Here is an 8,270-nt window from a genome sequence, read left to right as displayed (position 1 = left end):
GGTGTCTTCGAACCACCGTTCGTTCCCCTGGAAAGTGCACCGTTCTCGACTGATCACGGGTAGGTTGTCGGTCAAAAGAGCGGCTACGGTGAAGGCATTGGCCTGCAGCTGCTGATCGATGTCACTTGACAGTCATTCTTGCCTGTGCGTCGGCATCCAGGTCCAGCTGCCTCTCATCTGAAAGGTGTTGGGCTCTCCCGGAAAAAAGTGAAGCAACCACGCGCTTCCACTGTCCAACATCGCGGGTATCGCCCTCCATCTCGTCCTCCACACACTCCATGATGTTTCGTTGTGGCGAGTGGCCGCCGTGCGAGTGGCCAAGTGGGCTCGCGCACACCAGGTCGGAGCACGCGGAGCGAAAGCTCGCGCTGCAAGACCCAGGAATCCTGGGTTCCATCCCTACTTCTGCTCGTTTCGATCTATACTCCGTTTCATCTTATGTTGTACCGCAGACAAGGCTAGAAGCGCGAGCTCATAGCGTTGGGAGCTACTCTTAACGCACGAGAGCTTGTGCCGCGGAGATGTGCCCTGAGCAAGGAGCTCGCGCTTGTAGCCTTTCCTGCGGTACATTATAATGTGAAACAGAGTATAGATGAGCATTGTACCGGCGTGCGGACGTGTATCACTAGCTTGTAATGGCTTATCGTAATGATCAAGTTGGATTTAAATTTGGATTAAAGCTCGTGACTTTGCGCAACAATGTGTGGTAACGTGTTTCCAATAAGACGACGAAGTTATTTATGAGAAAATGCGTATGCACTGTAATATTGTGCGTGCCCATTACTTACCCATCGTCATTGCCACCATTTTGGAGTGACACTAAGTTTTCCCGTGTAGCAGCAACACACTTGAAGTGTGTTTCGGCGGGCTGAAGTGCACTCGCTTGTAGTGACACTAAACTAGCCCGTCTGACAGGGGTATTACGCCTCTAGAGTGTGTGCTATCCTCTACTTGAAATATTCCCGTGTTTTGAGGGAGATTATTTAATTAATATTGACTCCCCCCCCCCAGTACTGACACATCGTTCAGCAACGCTATCACTTGGGCTGCAGGCTTAATAGCTGCGAAAGAAGTTCTAGGGTGCTACATTTCGGAGAAGCGTACCGCGTCACCCTCGTCGTCTTCTTCGTTCATCGCACACATTGCCATTAATTCTCCTAGGGCACAGAACTCCAGCGCCACTCGCGGTATCTACATCGACCGTCTTCACGCGCTTCATTGTAAGCGGGCGCCGCTCTTGCCACTACACCCTCTAGAACACTGTAGTCCAGGCATCTGACACCCTGACATCTGGAGCTTTTTCTGTATTTCACGTGGTGTTCCAAGCGGCACACGACGGAAAATGCGCTTCGAGCTGTTCTTGAACACGTGTCGCCATCTGTGCTTTATATTAAGAAACTACAGTCTGCCGTAACTGAATGGGAAAAGTTTGAGGTCTTATAACATTATTAACGTGTAATATATTAATATGGAAGTTCTGAAAAATGTAATATTGAAGGATGCTTCACAATTTAATGTCTCGTTATTTTGATTAGTTGATGTGATTCCGTTTTTATAGCGCCATAAAATAACACCATTTTAAAGTTTATTTTTTATTTCAAAATATACATTATCTGTGCAGTTCGTTGTTTACGTTTTTTAATTTATTACATCCAACCGAACGTTCACGTAAAATATTGTGTACGATAAGACGTTATAACTCGAGAAATAATATTTTCAATGTTAGGGACTGTGGCCTATTAAAAGATTAATAATTAACTAACAACTAGAAATAATCGGAACATCGAGACATTAAAGCATCGCTGAGAAACAGCTCTTAAATTTGACATTAACTTTATAATTGTAAGCTACATAGAAAGAAAGTTATAAGCCATCAAAAAAGCACCAAAACGTCATGAGCGGTGGGGTTGCACCTTAAGCGTAGACTGAGTATAGCGGGAGCTCATGCGGTTACTTTGAAGCATGCACTGAGCACGCGCCCGCTGGGTCCACTTTCCACAGCGTTCGATCTACTAAAACTCTATTTTACGGATTTTACTCTGTTCACCCTAAAAGGGGTATCCACACGAAGGAGAACTCTTCGGACTCTCCGCAGGTGGGCGGCGGAGCCCGGGAAACTCCGTCCCCGGCTCCGCCGCCCACCTGCGGAGCTTTTGTGCTGACAGCACGAAGCCTCCGCGCCTCCGCGACGGAGGAGAACGGCGGCGCGAGGCCCAGCGAGGCGTCAGAAAGGGATGACGTATGTCTCACGTGATGCACGCTCCGCGGAGGAAAGGGGCGGATTTCTCCTTCGTGTGGATACCACATAAGTTGAGACTAGAAGCTCTGCCTTCAGCGTGAGCTTTCTGCGCTTGCTAACGCAAGTGTGAACGCGCAGGCCCGCGCAACCAAAGCACTGCGGAAGTCAGCGAGCTCGCGCGGAAGGCGGAGCTTCTAGTCTCTGCTTAAGGGTGAACGGAGTACAATAGATCGTGGCGCTAGAGCTCCGCTTTGCTAACGGGAGCTCGTGCCGTCACTTCCAAGCTTGAGTTGAGAACGCGGCTGCTGGGCCCGCTCTGGACAGCGTTCGATCTACTCAAACTCTCCAATATAGAGTTTTAGTTGATCGAACACTGCGGAAAGCGAGCCCAGTGGGCGCGTGCTCAATCCTTGCTCCGAAGTAACGGCACGAGCTCCTTCTAGGAAAGACGAGCTGTACATACGGTCTCCTAAAGGCTCTGTTATACTACAACGTCAAGTGTAGCAAACGCGGCGTAACGCATTGCACACAGATACTGACTGGTCGCAGATATTGGCGATGTGCGCGATCGAAAGCGTCGCTGTGGTCGGCCTTTCATGATTGACCGAATGCTGACTATGACTTCAGGAAGGGATTTATCATCGACGGAAAAAAGAGGAATGGAAGAACTTTAATGTTGACGGTGTTGGCAGTGTTGCTTTAAGAGCGCAATGATCTCAGGCTTCCACCATGCTATTTACAAACACCATCGAACTTGTTGTTCGGAAGGTAATGACGTCACATGGGGGAACCATAGGAGGGCGCCACCAAAACATCTCGCCGCTAATAGAGTTCCAGCTCGCCGGCCAATGACCCACATTCTGCGTTACGCTGCGTTCGCTGCGCTCAGCGTCGGAGAATAACAGAGCCTTAAAAGTCCCTAACCTTCACTTTTTCTCTAGCGGAGCGGAGCCCAACGAAACCAGGTGTCAACGCGCGTAAGCCGGTCTGCTTGGAGGCCTAGATTGAGACCCTAGGTTATGCAGGCCTTGAGCATAGTTTTAAAGGGCAATGGGTGGAACTTGATAGTATCGTGATACCAGCTAGGAATGCACCCGAATATGTATTTTAATGCAGAAATACAAAATAGAGGTGAAAAAATTGCATACCGATGCAGAAATACAAATGCAAAATGTAGTTATAAAATACTATCGTGATAGATATGTATCAGGAAACATGCAGTCCTACCCTAATTTAACGAGATGCTAGTCCGCAAAATTGGGATAACGGCAGCATATGGTACGGATACAGCGACGTGATGTAAATCTTATAAACTTCACTCCCATTGAAATGAATTCAGCATTAAAAAGTTGTAGGCGCATCGTGCGAAAGAAATTATCCTTTAAGCGGCTGCTTGAATTAGCAGCCTAGAGTTTCTTTTATATACAATCAATGCTGAGAACGGCAATAAACTATAACACACGATAATTGTCGAAAAGGAAATAGGACTTCCAGGAAGAACCACGCTAGGCTCTAGGAAGACTGTGACCGGTGGAAATAGTAGCAGTAAATTAAAGTTAAGGAATTCAGCGGATATTTTGGTAGGAAAAGGTTTTGGACCATGCAACTGGCATAACTCCAAGGATACTCGGTGTCTTAATATGCCAAAAAGCCTAACTACTATATTAAAGGTGTGGCTCTTTGTGCAAAAAAAAACAACATATAATTCAGCAAAAATAGACATATAATAAAGTAGATCACAAACCCTATGAAAGGATTTAAATTATGTACAAGAAAAAAAAGCTAACCATTGCCTTTTATTACCCTTCTTAGTATTAAAGCCTGTCTCGGTAAATAGGAATGTCAATAATTCAGTTGAGTGCAAGTTAACATCAACGCAATCCCTAATTTATGTTTTTCTCTTCCTATTTGTCAGATATGCGTCAGGGGACAATGCGTCTACGCCGAATGAAACGGTCAAGTATCCAGGCCGGTGCCGAAGACTTACACGAAAAACGAGGGTATTAGTAATATGATTAAAAAAAAGATAAATGTAATCATTAAAGATGTGCTTGCAAATTCTTACAAAACGTGGCTATAGTTATTATGGCATGCCTCCTTTATAATACGATAGCATTTTTCAGCTACTTCAGCCGATTTTTGCGATACGCTCTCTGGCCTAAAGGAGCTGTCCGTATGCGGGGCGCGCGTATATGCGGAAGGCGCAGGCGTCGCGTGTATGCGGACGTCGTCCGAGAGGTCGTTCTAGACGTCGTCCTCGAGGTTGCCCAAGAGGTTGTCCTAGACGTCGTCCTTGAGGTCGTCTTAGAGGTCGTCCTCGAGGTCTTCCTTGAGATCACCCCAGGAGTCGTCCTAGAGGTCGTTCTTGACGTCGTCATTGAGTCGTCCTAGGCGTCATCCTTGAGATCGTCGGAAAGGGTGCCTTAGAGGTCGTACTAGACGTCGTCCTTGACGTCCTGCTAGACTGCGTCCGTCAGGTCGCCCTAGTGGTCGTCGTTCCGATCGCCCTACCGGTCGTCCTAGGCGTCGTCTTTGACATCGTCATCTAGGACGTCGTCCTCGCCGTCGTTCTAGAGGACGAATCGCATACACGGAGCGGCTGTACGCACATATTCCCGTTTGCATTCAAGCTCTACTTCGTTTCACCTTAGGTCCGCGCGCGCGGACGATGTTATGAGCCGAAGGGCCAATCAAACAGCGCAAAAAGCGCAACGTCATGGCGTGCTCTCTGCGCTTGATAGAACTAGCCGGCGAAGAAGCACGCACAGAGAGATGACCAGGGTGTAAGATAGACAGGTGGGGAAACGGCCCATAGACGCTTTACACACGCGCCAGATTGAGCCGCCATAGCTGCCCTTCTCTTGTCTTACGGAGATGCCGAGCCACTGAAGCGGGCGTTGACGGGTCTTCACAAGGGCCTATGCTGGGCACAAGAACACAGTAGCAACTAAAATGGCAATAACCTGTCCTGCTGTGGTAATGATGAAGTGAAGCGAACGGAATAAGAGGGAACAAAAACTGAAGGTCAGTTATGGCGGCGCCCATGCACAGCTGCTGTAAAGCGTCTATAGAAACCTACCACAGCGCCGTGACCGGATTGTGTACTCGTCTGCTTGCGGGTGGCTTGCGGGTGCTCCCGATTTGCGACAGATGGCGCTGCGGCGAGAAGAAAAAAATTGGAATCGAATTTGCATGGAACTTTATGGGAGAGTGCGCAAAATAAACTGAGAGCAAGACAGTCCTCCATTGAAATTCCACGAGAAACCTTCTCCATCAGTTTAACCGGCCGCCAGCGTTCGCCCACTTGGAGTGAGAGTTCGCGGTGCTCCACATAGATGGCGCCACAGAAAAAGAGAAAACCGAGGGGGACACAATGCGGTCGCTCATTTGGCTTTCGTTTCACCACCTGTCTATCTTACACCCTGGAGGTGACGAATACCGACTGGTCCTATCAACTGCAGAGAGCAGTCAATGACGTTGTGCCTCTCTCGCTGTTTGATTGGCCCTTTGGCTTATGACACCGGCCGCGCTCGGACCGAAGCTGAAACGAAGTATAAGAAGCAATGGACCTTTTCCAAATACCGACGGCACCAGGCGGTGGCTGCACGAACTAAAAATGGAGGAAGTGACCTACCTGCGCTACCAATCGATAATGGGAGCTACGCTACCAGTTTCTTCGCACTCTGAGTAGCGGCGCCTGCCCAACGCGACTTGAAAGAGGGGCATCCGTGGCGTCCACCCAAACGTCGTGTTTTCCTTTCCGTCGACGTTCTTTTTTTGTGTAACACAATTATATATATGCTGCAGTTACGTGTTCTACTCGCTGATATACAGCCTCCTTCCGAATTTCCTCAATGTTTCGTTCCGACTTCCGCCGCTTGGCATCGGGCGCTCGCGCGTGCGCAGAACGCTTCTCGGAAAAGGTCCATTATCGGTTCTACTTGAGCTAGGTGGTGAACCAGCTTGAACATTAAACGATTACACAAAGACGAAGCAATCAATCAATTTCCAAATTGCGCACTGCAGTCACGCTGACGTCACTGAATTCGACCTAAACCAGTCGTAAAATAAAGTATTTAGTCAGAATTCGCGTCGTTGTATACACAGTGAGCTGCGTCGTGAGTCTCATGACGAATGCTATTGCAATTCATAGACAACCAACAATAGTGGTTTCTGCAACAATTTTTGTATACGTTACGAACGATGGCGTGCCGCGATGTTTGGAGGGCGTTCTTGTAACGGAAATAAAAACCCTGCAGGATAGTAGGTGTATAGAACTTCTGGTACTACATGATGAACCAACTGGCCCACACAACCACCTTGCTGTCATTTAAGTTTTTTTTCTTCACTTTGTCTATTTGCATTTGGCAGTACACGTGTCCCCATATCAGGCAAGCATATGCAAAATGGTGGTTTAAAATTTGTACAATCTGGTAGTTTTACCTGGTTCATGGCACGCCTTAGGCAACCCACACTATTTCTCTAGCTGAAATGCGCAAATTGACAACGAAGTATTTCCCCTCTACATTTGCGGATGTGTGTATTTAGTCAACTATTCCTATTGTGTCGTCGCCACTTTTATTTTGCCGCGTACATGGATGAACGCTTCTTAGTAGTTCTAGAAGATTCGTGTTTACTCTTCCCCCGAGTGTAACACTTACCCCGAGTGTAATACTTACCCCGAGTGTAATAGATAAGGAGGCCAACATGACCTTGCGGAGTCAATCTCCCGAGTGTTCGATACTCGTAGATTTTAGACGAAATGTTCAAGATACCGCGTGTAGTAGATATGGACCCCAGGTGGCTTTGCAGGCTCACTCTCCGGACGGCGACGGACTCTCGCACCCCCGCGCTAGCCAACTGCCGCCTTCGACGCTCGACGCTGCTTTCTCGGCGCTCGTTCTTTCTTTTGTGTCTGACACAAGTTCGCCGATTTTCTGGGGATCCTCGAGTTTCGATTTTTTTCTCACAAAATAAAATGTTGTGAAGTAGAGTAGATCCGTTACGAAAATAAGTACAAAAATAACTTCGCAATTAATTGCGAAAATATGGAATTAATCCCTTGCAATACAAAACGAAACATTTCCGGAATACACATATGTCTGCAGGGCATAAGAAATCCCCGCCAGAAAAAATGACAGTAATGACGTTACCGTAATGGAATTACAGTAATTGAATTACTTCTTGTTGTTATAAGTAATGTAATGAACTATTTTTCTAGGATGGTAAATAGTTAATGTGATGATTTATTTTCAGGCAGTAATTTTGAGAAAATTACTCATTACTTTTGAAATTACTGTTTTCCGAATCTAGAAAGCTCGTACGTTGATTATCATGAGACACCAGACAAAAATAATTGAGGGCCATTTTAGCGCAAAGCCTGGTACAAAAAAAAATTTACAGACACACAAAGGATTACTTGAAAGACGATGGAATGGAGAAAAGGTTTCGCATAAAGACATCTCTGCAAGGCCATGACGGCTCAAGAACTCCAGACAAGACAGATTCACGGCGCCACGTCATCATGACGGTTCTACACTCTGTTCACCCCTAAGCCAAGACTGCGGTGGGAGCTACATATCCGTCATACCAATAAACCGCCTCCCTGTCATCGCCTGATCCGGTTCTCTGAGCGTATGTATCGGGGGGGGGGGGGGGGGGGGCGTTATCACGTGGCGAAGGAGAAACGCACGACTTCTACAACGACTACCTTGCTTTTACCGCAGACAGTTTCAGTTTAAGGGTGAACGGAGTATATAGGTACTTTCTTCACCCCTCAGCTGAGACTGCCCGCGGGGGAGCTACGATGATGATGATTGGGGTTTTATGGCGCAAGAGCTACTAAGGCCATTTTGCGCCAATGCAGTGGAGCTACGAGCTCACCGGAACCAATAAAGCACCTTCTTTTCATCACCTAACCCGTTCTCTGCACGTGAGTATATGAACGAGAGCGTAGTTACATGACGAAAAATACACGTGTGGCTGGTCTAACGAGCAGGTAGATTCCACAGCATTGTCAGCATGGGGATGA

The sequence above is a fragment of the Ixodes scapularis genome, unplaced genomic scaffold, assembly GCF_016920785.2.
Source record: "Ixodes scapularis isolate PalLabHiFi unplaced genomic scaffold, ASM1692078v2 PGA_scaffold8__174_contigs__length_109621045, whole genome shotgun sequence".
NCBI lineage: Eukaryota > Metazoa > Arthropoda > Arachnida > Ixodida > Ixodidae > Ixodes > Ixodes scapularis.
Note: the sequence above shows the minus strand (reverse complement) of the source record.